General features: G+C 36.2%; 1 protein-coding gene across 1 annotated transcript in view; it reads right to left on the bottom strand.

The window, feature by feature from the left end:
• The window catches only part of NaCP60E (Na channel protein 60E), a 245,469-nt gene extending 230,261 nt beyond the window's left edge, over positions 1 to 15,208 (bottom strand). Inside the window, exon 1 of the mRNA XM_077443333.1 lies at positions 15,005 to 15,208. The gene's annotated coding sequence lies outside the window, so the exon portion shown is untranslated. The remainder of the gene's footprint in view (positions 1 to 15,004) is intronic.
• Between the last annotated feature and the right edge of the window lie 833 nt (positions 15,209 to 16,041).

The following is a 16,041-nucleotide window of genomic DNA, read 5'->3' as shown; positions in this document are numbered from 1 at the left end:
CATAATAATCACCAGGTAGAATCGTAAATTTAGAAAGAATTGAAAAAAACACACACACCACCGACGTATCTATATGAACTGTGATCGTTACGAAAGATAATTTCTTATATCGCATATTCATTATTAACATGTAACAAAATCTAGTGCACCTCACGCAGTCATTATTCACATTGAATTATCAACAATATTCATATAAGTGAATAATATTTGTAGTTGAAAAACAATTCATTATTATTTTGACTATTATAGATGCATTTCTATATTTATTAGCGACACGAAAAAAATCTCACCTTTAAAATCATAACAATAACATAACTGAACGATTGCATTTAAATTTCGACTATTTCGATGATATTCACAAAAAAAGATGGTGACAACTGGTATATTTATTTTCGCAAGAAATCTTAAGTTAAGCACTAAATAATTTTATGTTAAACACAGCGATTGAATCCACTTAAAATCCGATATTATATTTTCAACATTATTTTATGTTAATGACATATTCACTTTACAAATATGACACTAAGACTAACAAACGTATACTATTATATAAATAATTCAATTCAAACGAATTTTCCACTTTTATGACAATAATCGATATTAAGATATATGAGTCAAACTAGCGTCAAATATTTCGATAAATCACTAATCTATTAGCCATTAAAAGCAATTTAAAAAAAAAGCTGCACTTTTTTATTTCATAGCTTTTCACCTTTGGTCCAAGCTTTTTCTTACATTCCACTCCATCGAAATCAAGAAAAAAATATAAAAAAAACCAAATCGTTCCAAACTATGTATGTATGTACATGCACACAATTACACCCTATCTGGGGAACACTGTGAGGAAAACTGAATGGTATGAATTTTCCCACATTTCCTTTTTTACGAGCGCCCCGCCGAAACGCCCCTAATCACGGAAGAGATTCAAAAAGAGTCACTTAGAATTCGCCACCGACGAAGAATGGCACTTGAAATTTTAAATTGGCGCGAAAGTGGGTCGCCAACAGATATCTGGGATGGGCAGGGGAGGGACCCTAAAGAGGGTGTGGGATGGGAAGTAACTCTTGGCCTGATGCACGATGCCCCTTTAATTACGAACCGCGGACCCCTCGTCCACCTTACGACCCTTCTTATTCGCGATTGACCTTTCGCCGGCGAGTTATTAAAGCGGCTATTCCACCACCACCTCCCTCCTTACTCGCCCTTCTTCCCTTCCCTCCTACCCTTATTTATTCGATGTGTATGTATACTTTTGGCCGCATTGAATTATTCATATCGTAACGGGTCGGTCGGCATGTTTGACTTTGGCGGCTAACTCGATTCCTTCAAAACGTGATTTCTGCGCTCTGCTATCTGCGTAAAACGTCTAGCTACAGTAATTTGCAGATAATGATAATACGTTTAAACAATTTTTTAAATTTCATTGGATGTCAATTCCTAATTTTGTCTACCCATCTTCCTTGCGGACTTCCTTTTAACTTTTTGCATTCTCTCGGGTACCATTCTAGCACTTCTTTTGTCCACCTTTCGTCCAATTCTTCTAGCTTCATCTCTTTACTCTATTCACTGTGTCCTCCACTCTTGTCATACTTCTCACCCGCGTGTTCCGCTTCCTGTCTTTCCTCGTTATGTCGAGCATACTTCTTTGAGTGCATTGGACTTTGTGTAGCATCTTGGCGTTCAGTGTCCATACGTCATCACTTGCAAAACGCATTGATCGAAGATCTTTTTCTTCAGGTAGAGTGGCATTTTTGATTTAAAAACAACATTCGTCCAAATGCGCTCCATCCTAATTTCATATGTCTCTTTATTTCTTCTTCTTTACTACCGGATATGTCAATTATTTGACCTAAATATAAATAATTATTTACTACTTCTATTATTTTATAATCGAATGGAATGCTATCAGGCATTCAACAACTATTGAACATTAGTTTGGTCTTATCTACGTTAATTTTTAATCCTAATTTATTACTTTCCCTGATCAGCTGTTTTAGTCTGTTAAGTAGGTCAGTTAGATATACTGGTCAGTTAGATCGCGAGCTATTTAAACTATATCGTCTGCAAACCGAAGATGACTCAAGAAGCGACCGTCGATGATTACTCCGGCTGTGTCCAGGTTCCTGAAAACGCCCTCAAGCGCCGGATTGAATAGTTTAGGAGAGATGGTATCTCCTTACCTTACTCTTTCCTATGCTAGATTTATCTGTATTTGAAAATTCTAGAAATATGTCTATAATTATATCTTAAACAGAAAGCTTTTACAATTCATATACAAATTTACATATGTATATATGTGCTCATATGAATGTAGTATAATGCTTTGATAATTTTCCATCAAACGGAAACGATTGTTGAAATTTTCCGTGGGTATGCGTACGGAAAGGGTGAAATCAAAAATGCCAACGAATCTATTCTTGTCTCGAAATTAATTTGCTACATAAGAGCAAAGATCAGTTAAATCGTAAATATAGTAAACATGGTCGGGCTAAAGGTGAATTTTAATAATAACGTTTTTTCAAATTTACGGAAGAAACAATTCAACATCACTATTTTAAATAAGGGATTAATCAATTCAATGAAACCAATCAATTTTTCAACAAGTCTGTCATAGATTTAACGGATCCAGTGTCCAAATTAGTCAGTATATGTACATATAATGATTTTCTAAAATATCCAAAGCTACCACTAAATACTACTAAAATTTTTATGATTTAAAAATGCGAATGTTAATGATTAAAGAAAGTTACAGGTATTTATTTCATAGCAAAATGTAACGTTTCCTTTCTTTATAATATGTATAATAAAGCGAATAAATACTGTAATACAGATTCAATAACACTGAACTTACATATGTACATTTATTATTTATAACTTTTTCAATTATATAACCACTAGTTTCCATTTCAAAGTACATATCTAATATATAATTTCGAAAGAGACTTTTTGAGTATGTATGTATGTAATGTTGGTTGGTAACATCGAAAACAAATTAATTTCTATGACGACGATTCGATTTTTTTTTTCGATTCAAATAAATTTAATAAAAAAACAAATGAATATTTACTATTAGATTCACCATGTTTAAGCTGTTTATATTACGAAAACTGTAAAACAACTAATGTATAATAAATAGTACACGGTGTGAATTGACGTAATTATTTTAACGATACATAATTATTTTCAAATAATCGTCGTATGGAACTCAAAAATCAATATGAAAGTCACCCTCGTATAATACGCATGCTAAATAATCGATATATTGTATGTACTCTGAATTGAACTGCGTTGAATCTACTATTGATCTTGGGGGTTGCCTTTCAGAGTGACCTCAGGTTCTCCAATCACACTGATTCTGTGTGTTGATCAGCTTCAAGGATGCTAGGGTTTGTTTTTTCTCAATTCCCGGTATTTCCATAATCCTACTGCTTTGAGGCTGTTGTAAATACAATGCTCTGGTGAGAAGTATCATGGAGTACGCATCTATAGTCATTCAGCCAAAATTCAGTCTATTAAATTTGATGTAATCGAAAGACGCTTTCTTCGGTTTCTTTGAAAGGAACTGTATGAGACTTACCCATATTGATTTCATTCAAGATTTGAGTATGATTGGCTACACTTCTCTTGAAAACCGAAGGAGTGTTGCTCTATTACCAGTTAATTCTGGCGGAGATTAGCTTTCATGCTCCAGAAAGTTTTATCTACATAGGTCCGCCATCGTCCCCTATTTCATATTCTTTAGGCAAGAACCGCGGCATGTTATAATTCTCCCATTCCTCGAGATGTAATTGTTTTTTTTTTATAATATATTTTATCTTCTATTCTTAATCTGTTTAGCACACTAGTCGCTTTGGAGTTATCTGTTAGGCGAGTGTGCATGATTAATCAATAAAAAAATAATAAATAAATGAACGAATGTAATTGATATACAAAAGTAGCAATTGATTATTGATAATAAACACGAAAAAATCTGTCTTTTTTTTAATATCATATATTTATGTATGTATGTAGAATCAAAAATTTAATTATGAAAAATGTCGATCTTAACAAGAGAGAAAATTTTTAGAGGGGTGTTCCTCGGAGGGTCGTAGTGGGAAAATATTCACAAGCGTGAAATTCAAACACCGAATTTGACATAGGAAGAGTGGCTTTGATCTCGAGAGACGTCTTCAAATTTCTTCCTGAAGCACACACACACACACACACACACACACACACACACACACACACACACACACACACACACACACACACACACACACACACACACATACACACATGACAAATATACATATATACATATACAAATAGATATTTTAATGTACATATAGGTACATTTTCAAAAGTAAAGCTTGGTGATGGCATCCAATGGTTGAAATCATCTCAAAATTCATGAGTAATACTCTTGAAAGACGTCTTACAAAATAAATTCTATGCATTTTGATACGATTGAACGATTCCATCTGATCAAATGCTTCCCAACCGAAGAATCGTTTCCTACACAAAACCCTTTGTAAATTTTTCAATCAATAAATAAACGTACGTATACATACATATATGTATGTACAAACATACATGACGTCACACGAAATAATTTAGTAAATTATCATTTATAAAATTATATTCATTCAAAATATACATATACATACACATAAGTAAACGAGCAGACACTTCAACGCATTTTTATGCATGACGAACTAGTGAATTCTGAGCAAAGTGCGTATAATAAAAAAAATAGAAGTGTATCGCACACTTTTGACATTTGACAATTCGCGCGCATTTTTCATTTCTCCGCGGGAGAAAAAGCAATTTCGCACAGCTTCATTTCGAAGAAAATGCGAAAGCCAAGCCAGGTCGTACGAGGAGAGCCACCTCCAGTGACACGAGACCATTATGGGAGCGAGGCCCGAATAAAAATGGCGATATTTCCCGGCACATCAGTGCAAATGAGCGAGATATTGTCATCTTCTTATCGCTACTTGGGAGGCGGCTGGAAAACCACTCCACACTGTTTACGATCTTCGGAAAAACATACTAAAAAAGTGATACCCGCGCACACTCGCCTGCACACTTTTTCAGAGAAATACATCCAACGGGAGCCGTGATGAACCCCTAAGTCTTTCATCATCGTCAAATTAGTCGCGCGTTTCGTCTGCTGCGGGGCCGAAATGTCGAAGTTCGCCCTTTTCGCCCGAATAAAATTATATCATTTTGGGGGGCAGAGGAGGCAGAAATTTGGTAACAGGTTATGCCAAAATCCATTATTCGAGTATTGGGCAGATGTCGAACCGTTCTGAGATAAGGCTCGTATCTGATGAAACCCGACGTTCTAATTCCGAAGTGAAACATACACATACATACATTTATACATATATGTAGGTACATGCGTACGTACTCATACGATATGATCGAATCTACATCTCAATATACACCGAAGCGAATTAATTTAAGAAATGGGGAGTAATCGTTCTTCTTTTTCCATATACGATACGTGCATATGGATACAAAGCAAATCTGTATACATATATAAAGCAAATTGAATGTCTGTGTGTGTGTCTCGTATAGGCTTCTAAAGCACTGAACCGATTACAATGGAACTTTCAGGATTTGTTGTATGCATGTGCGGGAAGATTACTGTGAAAAAAAAACCTCTTAATAATAATATTCGTAATTACGATTTTACTGGCGTGAAAGTAATCCTCCCGCCTTCAACGCATCACGCCGCGAGTGCGACAAAAATCACGCGGCGCCTATCTCGCACTTGAATGTGCTCGGGAACGGGAACGGGAACGGGAATTGCACGCGTTATTGTGGCATTTCAACGCATGCCGGGTTTAGCTAGTATTTAATATAATTTCCTACCAGCATTCATAAAAAAATGGATTTGATATAGGTAATAAAATCCGATCATTTTTTCCTGTCTCAGACAAATATCACTCCGAACAAAGGTTCTCACTCACCCTTATCACCCGACAAAACAAACGAGTTATTTTATTTTTATTTTTGACAGTTTTGCTATGGGACAACTTTGACTTTACAAATGTCACGCGAGAAAATCCTAATATTTTGCTTACATTCAATATAATCTAAAAATACAACCATCACGATTATAATACATATGTGTATATATATATATATATATATATATATATATATATATATATATATATATATATATATATATATATATATATATATATATTACGAATCTTATGAAGAAGTATTTATTATATCACAATATGCACTATTAAAATTGAGTTTCGGGTCACTTTTATACACACACTCAAAATAAAATTCAACAATAATTCTCAAATTCAATTGTGAATAAATTAATAAAATAATAAAAAACATATAGGATACATATACGAGCGAAAATCTGAAATAAATGAAAAAGTCACATGTTGACTACACCAGGGCCATTGCAATTTGTGAAAATAGCAGAGAGCTTTTGTTTCAACGAAAGCTCACACACGTCACGCTTCTCCCACTAACGACCCTCTTTTTGGTTGTGCTTTAACATCTGCGCACGAAAATTTACCCACACTTCAAACCACCCCCTTCCATCCACGCTCACCCATCTATCTTCAGAGAAATTTCGTCCGGTTCGATTTGAATGATCGCGCACAGAAAATGAGCGAAAAAAAATACTCGATCGTAAATCTACAGGCTTGCAATTGAACGAACCGTTTGACCGAAGTGTTTTATTTACGACTTTTTAAAATTGGTCACCATAGTTTGACGAGAAGAAGTGCCCGTAAAATTGCGGCATTTACAGGTCCGCCCTAACCGGTTATTAAACGATTTAACGGTTCGCGAAACCGTTTGACGACTAATTTATAACAAGGCTCGCACATGGGTGATCGAAACGCTGAAAATTCAAACTTTTACAATGAATTTAAAATTATTTAAATATAATGCAAACTATTATATTAAAACTATTCAAATTTTCTAGCATTGCTCGAATGTAAAAAAAAGTGAAAAAAGAACTTTTAAAAACCCTATTATCAAAGGCTATCTACAGTATAAAAAAGGGTACGCAAAATGAGATAATATATAAAATAATGGCGATTTTCAATTGAAAAATAAACATTACTACAGCGAACTTTCAAATAAAAATTCAAATTTATATAATAAAAGATAGTAGAAATATTAAAATTCCTAATATATTTATACCGAAACGTATCAACTTGAGTGCTATGAAAACAACCATATCCGTATTTCACCCACTGGAGAGAAAAATCAAATATCACCACTTTGGTTCGCAGGGAGTACTTATTTGTGTTTGTATTTACAAACTTTTGTATAATATTTAACTTGAAATATACATTATTAGCGTATGTCGGCATTACAATTTTCTAATTATTTAAAAAACCGTTCGAAACATACATACATACATACACTTATCAAATGTCAGCAGACAAATTAGAAAGGTCGTTTCAGATTTAGTCATAAGCTTCATATTAATCACATGACCGCAAAAAGCTTAAAGCTTAAGTAGATATCTACATATATACATACAAATATATCTATTTGATATTTAAAAAAGCCTACATTAATATGCTCGGATTTGGACATTACATTATTATAATATAATAAATGTCCGGACCCTAGAGGTCAACTACACTCGCAAAAAATTTTCAACTTTGGTCCCAGAATAAGTTACGCGATAATACGCAGTAAGCCTACCCCTCCTCGTTTCAACATATCATACGAGCGTAAACGCTATCTAAAAACGTAATTTATGGCGTCCCTCAAGGATTTTTTATTTTATTTTTACAAAAAATACATCGATTCAACGTGTACAATTGTTATGCTGCGCACTTTTCGCTTTTTTTCCTGGCGTGGAAAACATGGTGGAAAATGCAACGAACGCTGCCGCGGCTTATTTTCTTTGTTACCATACGTCAAAGCACATAATGGACATATTTCAGAGCGTGAAAAGTAGACAGGGGCGTGCGGAGGGGAGGTGCATTGCGTGTCATGTACAGAATAAACCTCACACGACATTCACTATGAATATTGGCTCGTCTAATTGGGGCGACCATGTCTTTTTGCGAGACACTACGTAGCATAACTCAACAGAAGCTCAAACTGTATTAGCTGAAAGAACGTTTTTTGAAGTTAATTTCAATTTTTAATTATTCCTACGCCTACATATATACATCCATATTTTTAAACATACGTATATACACTTCGATTTCTATAACTTCCCGCAGTACATATGTGAATTATATAAAATCCATATGTAGCTGCTCCTTCCACATCCCTGCATTTGATCACTGTGAAGCAGCTGGCAAATAACCAGCTGATTTATCTGATAAGCCTAAATAGCTTTGACCACTACTCGGTTCTTTTTATAAAATGTATATTTATGTACAAATTATACATATATATTCTTTTTATTCGATTTATTATTTTTTTGCTATCTTGTTTTCTTTTCTTTTTACATACATATATACCAGGAATGCTTGACAGGAAGACCCCAATGCGCCTTCCTAGACAATTAATTACAAACAATGCAGCATATTTAATACATAAATCACTGTATTTCGAGAGGTTGAAGAACACGAAATTAACAATTAGTTAATCCTGTGAGACATCTATGGATTTAGACTTGTACATATTTTTTTACAAATTGTACATATGTACATTAAATACAGAAGATTTGTGACAGCAGGTAGGATGATTTTTTTTTTTGTCAATTTTGAGGAACCGTTTCAACAATGATCAGATAAAATTAGCAAACTCTGACAAGAAACGATCGACTTGGAGTCACAAATATCCAAGTTTTCGTGACTACAGTTGGCATTGAAATTTATTTTATTACAAACCCGTCATTGTAGAAATTGGATGAAACCACTGCGATACAAAAATGCATCAAAATATAACAACATTTGGTTCACCTTTAGGCGAATATTAACTAATCGGAAAACTATAAAAAAGAGCAACCTCCAGGCTTTTCGGCAAAGAAGCTCACCCCCCACCCAATTACAACAGGTGATTGTCTGTTTTTTTCGGGAGGGCAGGGGTAGTCCTACCCCACGTACCGGAATAAGGTCACTCCTGTGCGGCCGCCGCAGCCTATCGATCCTCGCCGATAAATAAATAAGCGGGCCGCCTTCTGATGCCGCCCCTGGAGTCTCGTCGAGACCACCCGCTCGCCCACACCACCCACCTCCCACCCGCCAACGTGGCGGTGCGGCAGCCCCTACACGACCGCATCGTGGTCGCACACGCTCCAATTGAACCACGCAATTAAGCAGCACCGAGCTTCTACTAATTTTAAATCAAACTACCCGGCGCTGCTCGGTAGCCGCCGGAGGCAGGCTCCACCGTGATAAATTAACCGGACGTGAAAAAAGTATTCGCGGTAAACGCGCGATAAATAATGCGCATACTAGATCTAGAATACTATGTATGTATGTACAATGTAGTAGGTGTGGAAGAATTTACATACATATACATATATACGTAGAACACTAGTATATATGTACATATGTATGTACTATGCATATGGATCCCTCGAGGATCTGTAGAGGTACAAAGGCTTATAAAGAAACTAGTGGCTATACCCGGCACTGACCAGGTTTATTTCAGGATACAATAAGGATTGGGTGTATATTTTTTTAATAATCAATCCCAAACGGTACATGATTATAAACGGGATAATGTTTTTGGCACGGCTGTAAAATAAATTATACGACATATGTCAAAACGACATTTAATGTCAAATTAACATCTCTAAAATAGCTCGCACAACCCATTTGGGGTTCGCCCGGAAAATCAAGCGTCAAATGGGTTGCCAGTAACAAAAATAAAATTTGAGGTTTCAGTGAAATCATAACCAGTTAGTGACATTTTCACTGGATATAGTTCAATGAAATCATATCCAATTACATTTTCACTGGCCCCTATCAGTGAAATTATAATTTTTGACGGTTAGATGATAGTGCGTCGCCCCGCTCCTGTCCATTCCCGCTCTCCCCATGGTCCACACATCGTAATATTCATCCAAACACATCGCAATATCTTAGCAGCCAACACTTATTTATTTAAAGGTTAGATTAGGTTAAGTTGGGTTGCCCCTATTAATTTAAGATTAGGTTATTAGAGTCGGTATTTATTATTGTCAATTTTTTTTTTATTATTATTGGCAACCCATTTGACGTTTGATTTGGCGGGCGAACCCCGATTTCGTCGTGCGAGCTATTTAAGAGAGGGGCATTCTTTTTATTTGCAGGGCGAAATATTTTAGAAATGGTCATTTGCATATTATGTCGTGAGAAATTTGTCTGGAAATAGGGCTATTTTGTCGGGCCAATAAATGATACCCATTATAAACTCCCCAACCCCTCCTCAATTTTTAAAATATACATACGTAAATTCAAATATTTTATATTTTCATTGAATGTGTAAAGCTGACGATTCATCTCTAACAATTTTAAGTATTATTTAATTTAAATACTAAGGTAATGTATATATTTCTTATTTTAAACCCATATTCACACGACTCCTTTCAAAGTATTATTTTGATGCGTTGAGGAAATACGCACAATTGATTTTAAAATGATAGGCGGTAAAATTATTAAGTAGCTTTAAATGGGTGGATATTCATCCGCAGATCATAAAAGTTTTACAATCCCTGTTGTCTACAAACCGCTTTACAAAATGTGTTTTATTCACGAGTGGATACGTGTATGGGGTGCGCTAGTCCAGAGATGGAGGTTCGCGGAGATGGCGCGAAACGGGGGAAATTGCGAAGGTGCGAGGCTACACGGCACGAGGTGAAAAATAAGTAAGAAAATAACAACGGGGTGAGTTATCCCTCATTTGTCCCACAAAGGATTTCCCCCCTTCCCCCCACACAGATGTACCTGAGAGGATAGGTATCTATACGTTTTTGACCCGAACTCGAAATGCTCAAAAATGCGAGACGAGTTTCGGAGTTGAAATTAATAACCAAGCTCTCCTTTGTTGTATTCTGTTTGATCTCCGTGGAAATATTTATCTACAGCTCAATATTATATTTTTTCCGTCGTTAAACATTTATGAACTTTCCAATATGAAATATAAATATGTACATACAAATGCACGATTCATTTCCGGTGAAACCCAATTTTATGATATGGAATTCAGTATACATATATATACATATGTACATATAAATCAGCACACCGTTCTATTTAACATGCGCTAAAGAATAATAAGACAAATTTCTATTGTAATTAAATTTTTCAGCGAACGCAATACATTGATTACCAACAAAATAAAATAAAAATAAATAGTAATAAATTGTCTTTCAATTGAGTAATTTTTTAAAATATGTTCTTTTTATAACAATTTCCATAGCATACCACAGATATTCCATATTCAGTCATAAATTTTAATAGAAATAAAAATTTCACATAGGTTTGAAATTTTTATTTAATTTTATTTTATTCCGTGACCAAATTATTATACAAACATATTGTACCAGTCAAGGAAAAGTTCATTTAAAGTAAGATGTATGATTTCGCGCATATCGTCGTCTCTTACGCCAACCAACATGTTTATTCACATTTCGGTCCATTAGAAAGACATGTACATATGCACATACGTACATTTCGTTTAGATACAACCGCTCTCGAAACATACTATAGACATTAACAGTTCATGTAGTAGGTTCTACCCGCATTTTCATGTTGAGATAAAAGAAGCTGGAAGAAAACTTGCAGGGAGAGAAAGTGCAAGCAGACTGAAACTTTCTGAACGGCATGATAATTTTCCACGTTAAAGTTCGCGCGGCATTCGTTTAATCAGATTTATTTTTTAAACGAGTTTCCTTTTAACGCAGAACAAACTCAATTTGACTCTCGAAGCCGGAATATAATATTGTGCGAACACAAGACGTGCATTAACCAAACATTCATTGCCTTCAATCTCTTCCGGCTCTGACGGTTTTCAGGCGCGCACACACACGCACACACTCACACACACACACACACACACACACACACATACATACATACAAATTCGATCTTTTCAAGCTCAATTTCATCCGTACCGCAAGTTCATTAATCACTCACAACTTTTTTGTTCGAGCACTCAACATCGCTGAACGGCTAAAAAACGTAAACCCACAGAGAGAATTGTAAAATTGCGTACGGTTTATTTTTTTCTTTTTTTTTTTGTTATTTCAGTTCAAAATTGAAAATCGCATTAGGGCATGCAAACACATGCGCCGAAGTGTATTTTGACTTTTAAAAATCTCTAAATAATTTCTCGCGCTCTAAATGCGTAATGCGTGCGCGCGCACTATTCTCCGTACCACACCGCATCTAAACGAACGCCTTTGTTTAATACAAAACCTCTTAAATTATTCAATGAGGTACCGAATGTTGAGAGATGTGCCTGGCGAGTCGACCTCCTAGATCAAAGAGGCTGGTATCAGAATTATTCGAGCAGGATTCCTGAATAAAAGAACGAATCCGCCTTCGGATTCTACGCAGACGACAGATAAAGCATGTGCATGTCAAAACTGGAGACAGCTCCAACCGCACGATTCAAAGGTCACATCTCATACATAAAACACTTCATAAATAAATTCATCAGTCTATCGATGACAACTTAAATGCAATAATTAAAAAAAAAGTATATATGTATATAATGAAAGTGTCACGTGGATACATATGTATGTACATATGTACATACATAGTTTGGGAGAACTTATGTATATTTTCCGTTCTGCATAGTTGTTGAACCTAAGCCCGGACATTTGGTATTAATAAAGTTTGCGAGTGAAAATGAGGTGATAAATGAGACTAGAGAACTTGGTACCATAACTCAACCGGGTTAATTTCCCGAGATTTTAGACAGACGCTTCGGGGAACACGGCAAGAGATTTCTACAGGAAGTCATCCTAATATTTACGAAAATAAATAGCGTACACGGAGAAACTCCTGAGCGGTGAAGTTCGTTTAAAATCGTACCCGAATTTACAACACACACATATATGAATAATATTTTAATATTTCATTTGAACGAGAGCGGTGCGATGAACATTAAATTCACACGGATGAGATTCAAACATTTGTTAATGACTCTCGTTAAAATTTCGAGAAAACACATTTTAACGTAAAAACACAAGTGTAGTTTATAAATTGACCTTGATAACAATAAAAGTAAATGACAAATTAATACGCAGGAATTTCGAAGAATTGTTTTATAAAATTATCCAAATCTCGAACGGTGAATCTCGTGAGATTTCCCTCGATGCCACTACTGACCCTTTTATTAAATTTGCCGAAACGATTAAAATAAGTGCAGAAGATCTCAAAGGGGTATTAAAAACAAAGAAGTGAAAGAAAATTTAAAATAGATATATAACAGCGATTCCCAAAGATAAATTTTAAATGCTTGACCCTCTTAAAGTTAACATAATTGACATTTATTATCTTTCATTTTATTTAACTTTAGAAACCGCTGTGTTGGTTTATGCATTATATTAATATTTTCATGTTCATTTAAAAAAAATGTTCTGTAAATACATACTACGATGAATGATAAGAATAGGAATATATGTATAATTTAATAGAATAGAAGGTATAAAAAATGCTACAAATTAATAAACAGTCTACAAGATTGTTTCCAAGGCAAAAAAAATATATATAGTAGTGTTTTCTGCGTTGATAAAATCAGTCTTTTTAATTCGGGGGCGTCCAATGAAAACTCAGCCTCATCAGTATTCATTGCATACTAACCCTTTGAGCGCCGCGTCATTCGCTACGAAGAATTCTTTGTAAATTGATAATTCTGTGGTCGAAATGTTTAAATGCACCAATTTATTCCAAGCCAAAAACGCATAAAATTAAACGAACACATGCGAAAGTATATAGTATATAAATAAACTTTTTGCGTTTAAAATTTGTATGAAACCACAGAATTAATAATCGTGAATTTAATACAATAAAAATGAAAAAACTTTCCACTTAGTACAACAATACACATGTACATACATATGTAAAACCCGCCTCGTATCTGAAGAACGACATGTCGCTCACGGCACTCAAAAGATTACAGAAGACAAATCAATTTAAAACAACATCCTCACTATTCCTGAGACATGTAAGACAGTGTTCGTCACAAATGCCCTACTGGCAACTGCAGGGTTTCAGTGTTCAACATAATCACCAACGTAAGCTTTAGCGCCACCTTTTCTGTATAAAATATATTGTACTCGTATACTTATAGATATAAGAAATACGTGAATTATTTTCAAAAAATGAATGTGCTGGTAATTATGAAAATAGACAATGTCTTTTTGGTAGACCGACAAGTAATCAGAAGTATTATAATGTAAAAAGAAAAAAATATATTTCTCAAAAGTAACTTCTATCACTTTCTATCATACATATTCTTGTGACGATTAATCAATTTTGCGATATTTTTTATAAAGCTTACCTTAGCATAAACAAAACTTTTAAGTTTATGCATTTGATCAACATTAAAAAAATTACCCGGTAGAAAAAGATTTTTATAATACATTTTGAGAAATATGTACATACATATGTATGTAGTTTTTTCTGCATCCATAATAAGTTATATTATTGATTGCTTTTCGATCCACTTTAACTATGCACAAGTGACTTAGCCCATAGTCATAATTACCTCAGTAAACTCAAACTAACCGAGCTTATTAACTATTAACCATTGTAATCAGTCTGAACAAAGAAAATAAAATACATGAATTCCAGCAAACACAAGATTCGATCCATGATTTGAACATGATAAATGCCACTATGTACGTAGTAACAACAGATGAAGTTTTGTGATCATGCAACGTGTATCAGAGAAGCAGTAAAACTTACGGCAGTACATATACAATCGTCACAGAAAATTGGAATATCGAGGGAACGATATCCCAACTAACCCAATATCTACACCAGCACCAACACTGACCACGGCATTCGTGACGAGCACTGAATCGCAACATTTCCAAATTAATTATAGTATGCTACTGACTGACCTCGTCGTAGATGAAGCTGTCGATCTCCTCCAGCGGCCTCCCGTACAGGTTCGGCGGGAACGGCTCGTACTTGAACGGCAAACGAGCGCCATCCTCGACGCTGAGCTTCCTCCTCGGCTGGAATCCATACTCCTTGACCAGCTGGACCGTTTTCGTCTCGAGCCGCTCCAAGGACTCCCTGGTGAAGGGCTTGACGGTGGCCTTCCCGGGGGTCCTGGAGCCATCGCTGGGTGTCTTGACGGAGGTGATCGACGGCGGGGTCTTGGCCGACCCAGCACCCGGCGTGGACTTGCCTTTGGAATCCGAGGGCGATTTAACTTTGCCGTTGCTGGTCGACTTGGGCAGATCGCCGAATTTGACCCCCTCGAGCGGTATGCGGAGTCCGCTGCGCTCCTTGCGCTTGTCCGGCGAGCGTTTGATGTTGAGCACGGGACTCAGAGACGGGTGCTTCTTCTCGAGGGTCCTGCATATCTCCACCAGGAGGCTGGAGTCTTCGATATCGCTGCCCGGGGAGACGATGTCGGAGGGGCTCTTCACGTTGGGCTCGTCGCGGGGCAGCCGTCCCTCCTCGGAGACGTGCAAGGAGGGGTCGTCGTCGGGCCCGCTCTGGATCGAATAGTCCTCCGCTATCTCCGGGCTGGTGACGTCACCTCCCGGTTTCCCCGGTGACGTCGGCATGGCTCAGCCACTGATGATTGTCTGTGTTCGCTGTTGTCGATGTTGCACAACGCAAGTGTAGCGGGTAGTAGTTACGTGATCATCGCTCCTCGGACACGTAGAACCTCATTTTCAACCGGTCGAGGTGTGCAGTGGTCCAGGAGGCTGCCGCGCGACACATCTTCACAAAGGGACGACCTCTGACATTATACGGGAGAGGGTAACCCGGGGATGACGCGCTGTCGGCGAGGCACGCCCTACTTTATCTCTTTTTATTTTATTTTTTCCCGAAGTATAATAGAATAATCGCACCTTGCTAAAATCACTGATGCACAATTTTTTTTATACGCGCATTTACTGTTTTCAATATTTTTTTTTTA

Source organism: Arctopsyche grandis, chromosome 12, assembly GCF_051622035.1.
Source record: "Arctopsyche grandis isolate Sample6627 chromosome 12, ASM5162203v2, whole genome shotgun sequence".
Taxonomy (NCBI): domain Eukaryota; kingdom Metazoa; phylum Arthropoda; class Insecta; order Trichoptera; family Hydropsychidae; genus Arctopsyche; species Arctopsyche grandis.
This window is presented reverse-complemented; position numbering and strand designations above follow the sequence as displayed.